Below are 12,501 nucleotides of genomic sequence, written 5' to 3' on the forward strand. Positions count from 1 at the left end.
TAGTGGCTTTCCAATGTTTTTTTTTTTTTTTTTTTCTCAATTGAAATCTGTGAATAGTCAAAACCGCAGATAAAAAAAAAACGCGAATAACGAGGGATGACTGTACTACCCTCGATTCTATTTACGGTAAGAAAAATTCACAGATACGGTATCCACTAGATATTTTGAAGAGGAAAGAGCAAAGAGAAGGTACGTCTGCCATATCCTATTATTATGTTATAATCTGTTCGGTATACAGTAATTTCAATTTGCAGTAAGGATTTCGGGAATGCATATGTACCATATAACGAGGACTTACTGTATTTGTTTTCACCTAATGTTCCTTTTTCAGTCATTGACAAGAATACTCTGCTAAAACTTAACTTTCAAAAACCGGCTATAGACATATTTACTTGTTGGTTCTGAGCCTTTTTAACCCATTCAACTCCGATGACAAGATGTCTTGTCATTTGGTCAAATAAAACAAAAAATCATAAAACACCAAAATGTTTGATCAAACACCAGAAAAATATGACGTCAATCCTCGCTTCGCTCGCAGCGAAGCGAGGACTGACGTCATATTTTTCTGGTGTTTGATCAAACATTTTGGTGTTTTATGATTTTTTGTTTTATTTGACCAAATGACAAGACATCTTGTCATCGGAGTTGAATGGGTTAAGCCATTCTACGTGTGAAACAAGTATTCTCAGCAAATCATATGGCTTGCAGAGGCATACAAGGTAGTGCTGTCAGGGCAGTTCAAGGCTGCTTTCTTACTAGACTTGCTACGGCAACCACTGTGGTCAGGTGCAGTTTATTTCCACATGACCACAAATTTTTTGTCTTTTTCAAAGAAATTACACCTCAAATGTCTAATTCTGAGGAAGATAGTGAATATGAACCTTCCCTCAGAAGCTTCAATACTTCTGATGACAGTGCCAATTCATCAGACAATGACTATTTCTCTACAAGTGATGATGATGAGGAGGAGGAGGGAGGTAGGTGATGGGAGAGCTTGGATAAGCCTCAAGTTGTCAGAGGACCACATGAATGCAGCACCACCATGTTTCCCATTCACAGGAAATCCTGGAATTATGGTTGATGAAGACCCAACAGAGATGAGCCCTTTTGAAATCTTCAGTCTTTATATCGATAACAGGATTATTGACTGTGTACTGGTAGACTAATCGTTTTGCTGAACAAACTGGACAAGGTGATTCTTTGTGGCACCCTGTAACAGAGGCTGAAATTTTCATATTTTTTGCCATGAAAATGCTTAGGGGTATTGTGAAAATGCCAGAAGACAAGATGAACTGCTTGAAAGACCGATTTTTCGAAAGCCAATGACTCTGAAACAGTACAGTAAGATAAAACAGTATCTTCATTTTGTAAATAATGAAACTCATGATATACAAACCCACCCCAACCCAAAATTGTACAAGATTTATGATGTATTCATGAGATTGTGTGAGAACTTTATGAAGTGTTACACCTCTAGGCAAGATGTATGTATAAATGAGAGCCTTATGTTGTTCAAGGGAAGTTTAGGATAGGTAGAGTATATTCCACTGGAAAGGATGAGGTTTGGAGTGAAATATTTTTTGTTGTGTGAGTCAAAGTCTGGATATGTGTACAAAATGACCATTTGTTGGGAATGGAACAGTTTGATCCAGAGTATGATGAATATCCTGTGAGTTCATGTGTTGTTTTATCTTTGATGAAGCCCTTATTTGGGAAAGGTTGTGTTATTGTGAATAACTGTTACACTAGTCTGCAATTGGCTGATGTTCTAGTTGGAAACCAGACTGATACTTACGGAACTCTATGTTTGAATAAAAAAGAAGTGCCAGAACAGCTGAAAAGCAAAAAAAAATAAAGAATGGAGAAGTAGCAGCATTTCAGAGAGGCAAAGACAAAAAAGTATGTGGCAATGCTGTCAACCATTCACAACCCAGCTATGCATGACATTGAGACAAGACAAGGGCATATGAAGAAACCCAAAGTTGTATATGAATACAATTATACAATGGGAGGAGTTGACAAGGTGGAACAGCAACTTGTAGATTATCCCATTCCAAGGAAATGGGGTAAGAGATATTACAAGACAGTCTTCTTCCATTTGACGGATATTGCAGTATGGAATGCATTTATCCTTCATCAAGAAGCATTCAGTCAGCCAGGACAAAAACCCCTAACACAGGTCCTGGAGCTGCAGCGTCTACGTCGTGGGACCACCCCCCAACCCCAAGAGTTGGGGGCCAAACGGCAGCATCTACCCCTGGCCACCGGCTCTACGCAGGTGGCACCGATCCCCAAGAGGAGCTACGCCTACCTTGGGGAGTACCACAATCCTTTTTCCCAACATGCAATATTACGTTTTTTCTGCACCGAGGGGTGATTTTCCGGCGATCACTCCTCTTCTACTTTTAGCTGGAGATGTAGAGAGCAATCCTGGGCCCACCACAAAATACACATGCCCAACATGCTCTAAACCCATTACTTCGAGCAGACAGACAAAGGGCTCAGTTCAGTGCAATATGTGCAAAAACTGGGCCCACCTCACTTGTACAACACTTGCTGACACAAACCAATACACAAACACTTGGACATGTTCTACCTGCCCTCCAGTAACTCCACTCCCACCTCCCCAACCACAGCCAGCACAATTTCCCTCTGCCCTTACCCCCGATTAGTACTCCCCTTCCTTTGTCCCCAATCTCTCCTTTCCCCCCCTCTGACCCAGATCCTACACCTTCCCCACTACCACCCCAACCTCAACCCCAAACGGCAACATACAACACATACAAAACACACAACATTGACGGTATTAACACGAAAAAACATGAACTTGAACACTTTCTTAAACAACACAACATACACATTGCGATTTTACAAGAAACAAAACTAAGACACTCACACAAAACACCATCATTTCATAATTACACCACCATCAGACAAGACCGGACTGACGGCTATGGTGGTGGACTCATCACCCTGATCCACCACTCCATCTGTTTTGTGGACACAAGTGCCATAACCAAAATTCTCCTCCCTACCACAGATAACACAACAGAAATCCAATCCATTCGAATCCGCACAGGCAACAAATCAACACTGACAATAGTTAACATGTACATTCCCCCCCCAATCATCCCCCACAGTTCCAGTCACCTTCAGGCCTCATTTTAGCCAACTAGCCTCAATCCCCAACCTGATCATGGGTGGAGACTTCAACGCCAAGTCGTCTGCCTGGTATGTCGACAACCCTGACACAGACAGAGGGCTTGATATACAGACTCAGTTTGACTCATTGACTATCATGAACAACACACATAATCATACACATATCCCACACCAAGCCCTCTACACTCCCTCCTCTCCTGATATCACCTTTTGCTCCCCCTGCCTAACCCCAACAACATCATGGAGAGTGGTCGGAACCCTTGGCTCTGACCACCTTCCAATCATCATCACCACCAAAACAAGATGCACCCCAGTCGGCCACAGACACACTTACACCAATTACAAGAGAGCTAACTGGGAAGCTTTTACTGAAGAGACAGAACAACATTTTGAAACACTTAACAGTACACCAATCACAAACAAACAATGCTGTGCACACTTTTAATACAATCATACAAAACGCAGACAAGAGATACATCCCTAGAGGCAACAGAAAATCACACAACCCCAACTTCACACCAGAAATCCAAAGCCTCATCAGACAACGTGACACACTTAAACACGGTACCCCCACACCTATCCCTCAAAACATAGCAGACCAAATACAAACACTAAACACTGTGATTGCCAATAAAATACATGAACAAAAAACACAAAATTGGCAAAACTTTATCAATACACTTGATCACAAAACAAACACCAGCAAATTGTACAAAACACTCAACAGCATTACACTATCCAACAGTAACACTACACTCTCTCACGCAGCAATAATCACAACAACAGATAATCTACCCTCAAACAGACAACAAGCAAACGCACTCATACGTCATTTTGCACAGACATCTCACCCTGACGACCGACGCACCATTCGACGTAAGAAAGACTTTCCCACAGACTCAGACTATATACCCTTCATAGACAGTCAGACAAAACTCATAATACATAGTCTCAAGCACTCATCTGCCTGTGGCCCTGATAACATAAGCAACATCCACCTAAAACACATTGGACCACAAGGTATACACGCACTCACAAACATTGCAAACTACAGCTATTCACACAACACTATACCCGACATCTGGAAGCATGGTAAAATAATCACCATTCCAAAACCGAACAAAGACTCAACAATCCCAACATTGCACCATCCAATCACACTTCTCTGCACCCCCTCTAAAGTCATTGAATGCCTAATACTTCAACTTGTCACACCACATATTCCCCTTGCTGACTCACAACACGGTTTTAGGCCACTACACTCCACAAACACTCTTCTGACAAACCTCACACAAAGAATTTTAGATGGCATCAATTCAGATAGGCCCCACCAAAGAACACTTCTTATAACATTAGACATTAGTAAAGCTTTTGATGCTATCCCCCACCACAACCTAACAAATAAAATATATAACACAGACATGCACAATAACACCAAAAGATGGCTGGCCAATTATCTGGCAGGTAGGAATGCTTACGTGTCATATAATGGCCAATCATCGCACATCAGAAACATTAAGAACGGAGTACCACAGGGCTCAGTTCTATCCCCCACACTATTTAATCTATACATGCATGACTTACCCACGCCAGACACCTCAGAAATACAAATCTCTTCCTACGCAGACGACATAACAATCACATGCACACATCGTAACACAGACAAAGCTGCAGAAATAATCCAGCCATACCTTGACACACTCAACACATGGTTCATCACAGACTCAAAATAGCTTCAACCAAATCTACAGCAACACTTCTCACCAACTGGACAAAAGAACACAAATACATACCTCATCTCTACATCAACAACACTCTAATACCACACACAAACACACCGAAAATTCTTGGTGTAACATACGATACATCCATGTCTTTCAAACAACACATCACAAACATAAAAAACAAATGCACACCCAGACTTAACGCACTTAAGTCAATCACTGGAACAACATTTGGACAAAACAAAGAAACTAATATAACAATATACAAACAATGCATACGCTCAGTGTTGAATTATGCGAGTCCTGCATGGGCTTCTAATCTCAGTGAGACACACCACAACACCCTTCAAATCATACAAAACAAAGCCCTAAAAACAATTACAGGCTGCACAAATACAACACCTACAGACCATTTACACCATGAAACAAAAGTCCTCAAAGTCAAGGACCACCTCGACATGAGAGGCACACAAACACTTGCCGCAGCCACCACAAACACATTACACCCGCTACACTACATAGCAGAACACCCACACACACCAAGAAACATTAAAACAACACCCAAAGACCTTTATCACGCACAGATACTCTCTTCTCTTCCTCCACAACCACCAAATACCAGCCTCCGGAAACATATTCATAATCATATCACTCACCGCTCCATTAACACACTAAAAGACAACACACTGCTGCATGCCAGACCCCCTGATATCCACCCTTCTGAATCCTCTCTCCCACGAAAGGACAGAGTCCACTTGGCCAGACTGCGATGCGGTCACCACCCAGCACTTCTAAGCTACCAGAAGAGGCTGGATGACCGCATTGTGAACAGCTGCCCAGGATGTAACACTTCACCCCATACCATACAACACATAATGGAAGACTGCATTATACACAATCATGCACGCAAACAACACAACATACGCTCTATAAAGGATTTGTGGGAAAACCCAGTTTCGGCTATGGCATTCCTTGGGGAGACGGGACTGCTCGGACAGACAGTCTAAGGAACGACAACAACCCCTAACACACCTGAAATTTCGTATGCAAATTATACGAGATATATTTGGCAAGTATGGGCCAGCTTTACCACCAAGATGATCACCAGGAAGTTCGCAGTATACGCCAGGAGGACATTTTCCAATGGAAGTTCCACCAACAGAAAAAGACAAATCTAACAAGAAAATGTGTTGTATGTAGTCTGAAGCGTGACCATAGAGGGAAGCCAGTCAGGAAAGAGTCACGATATATGTGTAAAGTATGCCAAGTAGCTCTATGTGTTGTGCCATACTTTGAAAAGTACCATTCTAAATAATTAAATTTAATAATTTGCTGAAGGAATACTATTCTTTTATATGTGCAAATAAAGGTCATTTGTGCTTTTTTTTAACAACTTATTGTATTTCAAATGATTTTATAATAAAATGCCAGAAGTCATCATTTAATTAATTTGTATTTACATATTATAATTTCTGCTATTTTTGGTAGCAAATGTAACAAAAATTAAAAACAAAATAGGTTTGAGAAAACTGAAGAAATTATGGTGAAAACATATGGTTTATAGGAAGACAAGTTAACTCATTTTTTTCATACAAAGGTATTTTCAAAATAAAAAGTCAACCACAAAAATGGGAATGAAATTAAATATAATTTGCTTCATAATCAGCATGAAAAATACTATAAATCAGAATTAAAAAAAAAGAAATCTGAAAAAAAAAATAAAAAAATAAAAAAAAAATTGGGGAAGAGATTAAATGCCAAATACTTAAATTGGCAATTTTTGTGTCTGGCATTCAAAATTTGAGTTTGGCATAATTTAAGTGGCTTATATATATATATACATATATATATATATATATAATATATATATATATATATATAATATATATATACATATATATATATATATATACATATATATATATATATATAATATATATATATAATGAGGGGGTGCTGAAAAGTTCCTGGCTTTGGGTAAAAGAAAATACAGGAAGATCAATTAATTATGTTGTTACAACAGTTCTTCAGTTTTTCTAAGCCCTAAAAAAAGAACTCTGAAGGTTGGGCCTCCAACCAGAACTCTGTAGCAGCGATCACTTCCTAATTGGAGTGAAATTTCATTACCTTGAGATGTTTCTTTGGTTGTGGAAAGAGGTGATAGTTGGATTGGGCCAGGTCTGGGGAGTAAGGTGGGTGGTCTACCAATTTGAAGCCAAAGTCGCATATTTTCCATAGAGTTTCATGTGCTGTGTGTGCTGGTGCATTGTCCTGCAAAAAGAGGACACCACAGCTCGGCTTTCCACAGCATTTCTGCTTCAGAGCTTCATGTAATTCGTCCAACATATACCAGAGGCTTCTTTCCCCCTTACACAGGAGGTAGCCAAAAAGGAAAAGGCATAGAAACCATTCCCACCCATCCCATCCCCTACATACTCCACTCCCCTCCACCCTCCTCCCTCCCCCTCATCTTGGCACCTCCTGGATGACGGGTCATCCTTGCATCCTGTTCACAGCCCTGGGTCAGAAGCAGTGTTGCAAGACAGCACATCCACAGCAAGGCTGCTTCATTAATTCAGCGACCCCCCTCTCCATCCCCTCATGCAGAAAAGGAGAAGACGGGGAGAAATCCCTTCAGGCTTCGTCATTTTATTTCTTATACATACTCCCTCACCCCCTCATGCATCACAGCATCATCCATACACAACCCTTCTCCATTCACCCCTATCTTCTGTCCTCTCCCATCCTTCCTCAACAGACATTCTTCTCTTTCGTAATGCCCCTTTTACCCCATCCATCCATCTTATCCCTAGGATGCCCCCTCATATTCACTCCTTCCACCTCCACCTTCCATACCTCCTTTACTAATCTTTCCTCACTCATTCTTTCTGTGTCCAAACCATCCTAATACTCTTTCATCAACCCTATTTCCCAACTCCCTTTTCACCCCTGTTCTCCTCACTTCCTCATTTCTCACTCCAGCCTAATAACTCCTATCATACTTCTCAAGATATTTCATCTCAAACACATTCAAACTCCTGTCTTCCTCTCATATGTTCCATGTTTCTGCCCCCATACAGTGTTGTCGGCACAATCACTCTTTCATATAACCTCCTCTTAGCATCCATTCCCAAATGCCTGTTTCTCATTACACTTTTTAATCCACCAAGGCATTTACTCGCTTCTCTCAATCTACATTCTACCTCCACCCTCACTCCTCCCTTTCCTGCCACATTCACACCCAAGTATCCAAAACTATCCACTTCCTCCAGTCTCCCTTAATACTCACTTCCAGCCTGCTGTCACTCTCTCCCCTTGTACATCTTATCACCTTACTTTTGCCCACATTTATCTTCAGCTTCCTTCTTTCACACACCTCAAACTCTGTTACTAACTTCCTCAATCCCTCCTCTGATCCTGCTACAAGTGCAGTGTTGTCAGCAAACAACAACTGGCTTATTTTCCCACTTCTCTCCATTTTCTTTAACCGTCTCCAACCCCTGACCCACTACCCTTGCATTCACCTCTCACACCACCCTATCCATGTATAGATTGAACAGCCAGGGCAACATAACACATCCCTGATGAAGTCCCACCTTTACCACAAACCATTCACTCTCTCCATTTCTAATCCTAACACAAGCTCTACTACTCTCATAAAAACTCTTGACTGCTCTTAACAGCTGTCCTCCTACCCCATGTATCTGCAATACCTCCCACAGTGCCTTCCTGTCTACCCTGTCATAAGCCTTTTCCAAATTCATAAAAGCCCAAGAGACATCCTTACCTTTTCCTATAGCTTTCTCACATATCTGTCTTACAACAAAAATCTGATCTACGTAACCCCTACCTGTCCTAAATCCACACTGTTCCTCACCAGTTACTCCCTCTGTTCCTCTCCTAATCCTCTCAATCAAGACCCTCCCATAAGTCTTCCCAACTACACTCAACAAGCTGAACCCTCTGAAACTACTACACTCGCACTTGTCCCCCTTTCCCTTGTAAAGTGGAACTATACAGGCACTCTACCTCCTTTCTTCAGACATTCTGCATGGCATCCATCCAGACCAGGTGCCTTACCTGCTTTCATCATCTTAACAGGTGTTTTCACTTCATCTTTCCCTATTTCTCCTCCATTTTCCTCACTCATTACTGTCATTTTCGTAGTGCTTCCCACTGCAACTACTTTTCCCTCCCTATCCTCCTTCACATTTAGCAACTTTCTAAAATACTGTGCCCACCTTCCTCTCACTGCCTTTTCTTCCATTATCATCTCTCCCTCTGCACCTTTTACCCTTTCTTCTCTACTTGATTTGCCTCCTCTGCCTCTTTTAATTTCTTTCCAAAACATCTTTTTATTACTTTCACAATTTTCTGTCATAATCTTACCCCATTTCACATCTGCTCTCCTCTTTGCCTCCTTTATCTTATGCTTAACTTCCCTTATCTTTACTTTGTACCTCTCATACGATTACCTTGTCCTAATTTGTAGCCAATCTATGAAAGCCAGCTTTGCTTCCTCATCCCACCACTCACTACCCTTCCTTCTATTTCCTCCCACCCTCCTTGTTCTACACACCATCTTTGCACACCTTATGACCCCCTCCTTGAACTATCCCCATTCATCCTCCACTCCTAGTTCTCCTCTTTCAGCTTCTTCTTATACTCCTTCTCCTTTTCTTTCTCATTTAAGCAGATCACTCTAAGTACCTCCTTACCTTCTGCCCTTTTCCTCTTTCTCCATCTATTCTCCACTCTCAATTTACATTTCACCAGAAAATGATCGGTTATTTCCCCACTTTCTCGCTCTGCCCCAAAAAAGGAACCAATTCATTACAAATGCCCGCAATGAGGTTTATAAGAACATCTTTGCCTCTGCAAGTAAGGTGGATCCCATCAGAAGCATAAAGGTCATGATGCCTTGAAAAGAGATACCAAGGATCAAGAAAGTGGTATCCCTGTTGTGTGCACAATTGTGATATCCTCTCATTGATCCCTATGGCTCTACTGTTCCAACACGAGCAAGTGTAGATCCTCAGAAGGATCCCACAGACTACATGAGGGCTACCACACTCCATCTCCTGAAGAAGGACCTTGTAATTCCAAACAAGTTCCTCTTGCAAGAGGCCGGTAGATAGAAGGGTAGGTGGAGAGGAATGTAAATTTTGCATTAATTTTATATTCGGTTGTTATGAAACAATGGCCGATTGCAAGTTGCTGAGTTGCATATTCTAGCTTACCGTCTTGTATTTGTAAACGTTGGTTAGAGTGGTGATCAAAGGTGCTGATGTAACTAAATGTAAACAGCTTGTTCTGCTTGTGACAAATTGCTTGCATAAACAGTATTGCTTGAGACAGTATAACAGTCTTTCTGATTGGAGAAAAGGGTGGAGGAGGAGAAAAATTATTGGTGCATGGAGGTAAAGTCACGCCCTAAAAGGGTGGCACTTATTTGTAACATTCAAAGTTATTGGATGGATTAAATTGTGACATTGGAGCAGACTTGGCTTGGTGGGTGTAAGAGGATCCCAGGAGGGGATTCCACGGGTGTACCTGTTACCATACGTTGTACCAGAATTCGTGAAGAAAAGGAAGAAAAGTTGGGTTAATTATTTAATTCCCTTTCATTATTGAATAATGGAACTTGACTAAAAACTTACATTACGAGAGTGGCGTGGGGCCTTGAGACGAGTGACTTACAGTACTACAATTATAGGAAGAAAGTTGTGAGTGAATTACAATTTCACTGAAGGGAACTGAAGTGTTGGTAGCAGCGAAGCTAACAGTGGCGGCAGCTAGGGATGAACTTCCTCCGAAGTATTTATAAGACTGGTGCAAGATAAGTCTACGGGTACACCAATCTACAGTGCACGCAACCATAACCACGCAGTGCACAACCACAACCAACAACAAGACGAGGAACGAGGGTTTTACAACACTACAAGCCCCGACTACGAGAGGAGCAAGATCTTCAAGGCAGTGAATGACGAGGCTGACAAGGGACGTCGAGGCTGCCGTACGCAAGGAGGACTATTTGGAGGCAGTCAAGTCAAATCAACCTACTGAAGGTATGACTAACACTAATTCAAATGTGGTGAAGCATGAAATTCATACTTCAGATATCAACATCCCCAAATTCACAGGGGAAGTAAACATCTTAGGAGTTAATAAGTTTCTTAACCTAATAGACACATTCATTGTGAACAAAAATATAATAAATGAAAATAGACATTTTAAAGGAAAACAAACTGCGGGCTTCGCTGAGGGCTTGGCTGCACTAACAGCGGCCTCTGGCCACAGCGCTCCGCGCTCTAATTCCACAATAGGGATCCTGTGTTGGGGTTCCGCCCCGAGGCCGAACCAAAGGGACATTTTCTCCTGGTCAGTTCAAGGGAACATGGCGACCACTGAGGACTTGCGACCACTGAGGACTTGCTACCACTGAGGACTTGCGACCACTGAGGACTTGCAACCACTAAGGACTTGCGACCACTGAGGACTTGTGACCACTGAGGACTTGCGACCTTTGAGGATTTACAACCTCGTAGGACTTGCAACTTCAGAGGACTTGCACCCTCGTAGGACTTACGACTTCGGAGGACTTGCAGCCTCAAAGGGCTTACAACTTCGGAGGACTTGCACCCTCGGAGAACTTGCACCCTCGGAGAACTTGCACCCCCGGAGAACTTACGACCTCGGAGGACTTACAGACCCCCCTCTCCAAGACATTTAACATTTCTAAAATGTGTCATCTTTGAAATGGTTTAATTTTTATTATTAGTAGATATAGATCCTGAGAAGGGTAGAGCTAGGTTTATCATAAATCTCCAGCAAATAGAAGATATCAACCAATATGAAGCCTATAAGAAAGCATTCATTAACCACTTCCATACGGTGACGCCTGCATAGGCGGCATGAGGAGCAAGTGGGTATGCGATGATGCCGACGTCGGCATCTTGATTATATTTATTGTAGTCGTACCTACGTAACCTCCATTCTCTCTAAACTGGCTTCATAATATTTTCTATGGTTATCAAAATTCACGGGTGAAAGAGGACGAACGATTGAGCACTGGCTTTATTTTTTATAATGCGATTATTATGACGCAACATTGCATGTCGGGCAGCTAATGCTGCCAGACATGTGATGTGCCCCGGAGTGAAGAGGTTAAACATTTTGTCAAAATGTGATCAGGATCCTATCAGGTCTTTGGTTAGAATGATCAAAGAAGTTAGAACAAGTGAATCAGACACAATACTTAGCTAGATTAGATAGATAGTCAAAAGACATTAATTCTATATTGAAAGATTCAGATTGGATAGAAAGATGTAGTGACAAAATTAAAGTTTCTCGGGTAATAAAAATTTATAACATTTGGAGTGTTAACCAAAAATTCTGATGATTTAATGGCAGAAAAGCTGTATAAAGATCTCAGGTCAACTATGAATTTAGGGGAGGTAGATTATCTAATGCAAGGGTACAGTGAGACTAGAATAATAAATCCATATGTGATGACAGTGGGGCAACAGAGGAACTCTAGAGGAGAGTTTAAGAAAACAGAATTAGGACATAGACAGAAAGTTAGAAGTCCATCCAGGGATACTAGAATTATATG

General features: G+C 41.5%; 1 protein-coding gene across 4 annotated transcripts in view; it reads left to right on the forward strand.

The window, feature by feature from the left end:
• The window catches only part of Ube4B (Ubiquitination factor E4B), a 679,226-nt gene that overhangs the window by 14,917 nt on the left and 651,808 nt on the right, over positions 1-12,501 (forward strand). The window contains exon 1 of one of the 4 annotated variants that reach the window (XM_076183025.1): positions 10,509-10,954. The exons of the other annotated variants lie outside the window; for them this stretch is intronic. The gene's annotated coding sequence lies outside the window, so the exon portion shown is untranslated. Of the gene's footprint in view, positions 1-10,508; positions 10,955-12,501 lie in introns of those variants that run through there. 4 annotated transcript variants of the gene reach the window in all.

This window comes from Oratosquilla oratoria, chromosome 3 (assembly GCF_046742065.1).
Source record: "Oratosquilla oratoria isolate Oo_2021 chromosome 3, ASM4674206v1, whole genome shotgun sequence".
NCBI classification, from domain to species: domain Eukaryota; kingdom Metazoa; phylum Arthropoda; class Malacostraca; order Stomatopoda; family Squillidae; genus Oratosquilla; species Oratosquilla oratoria.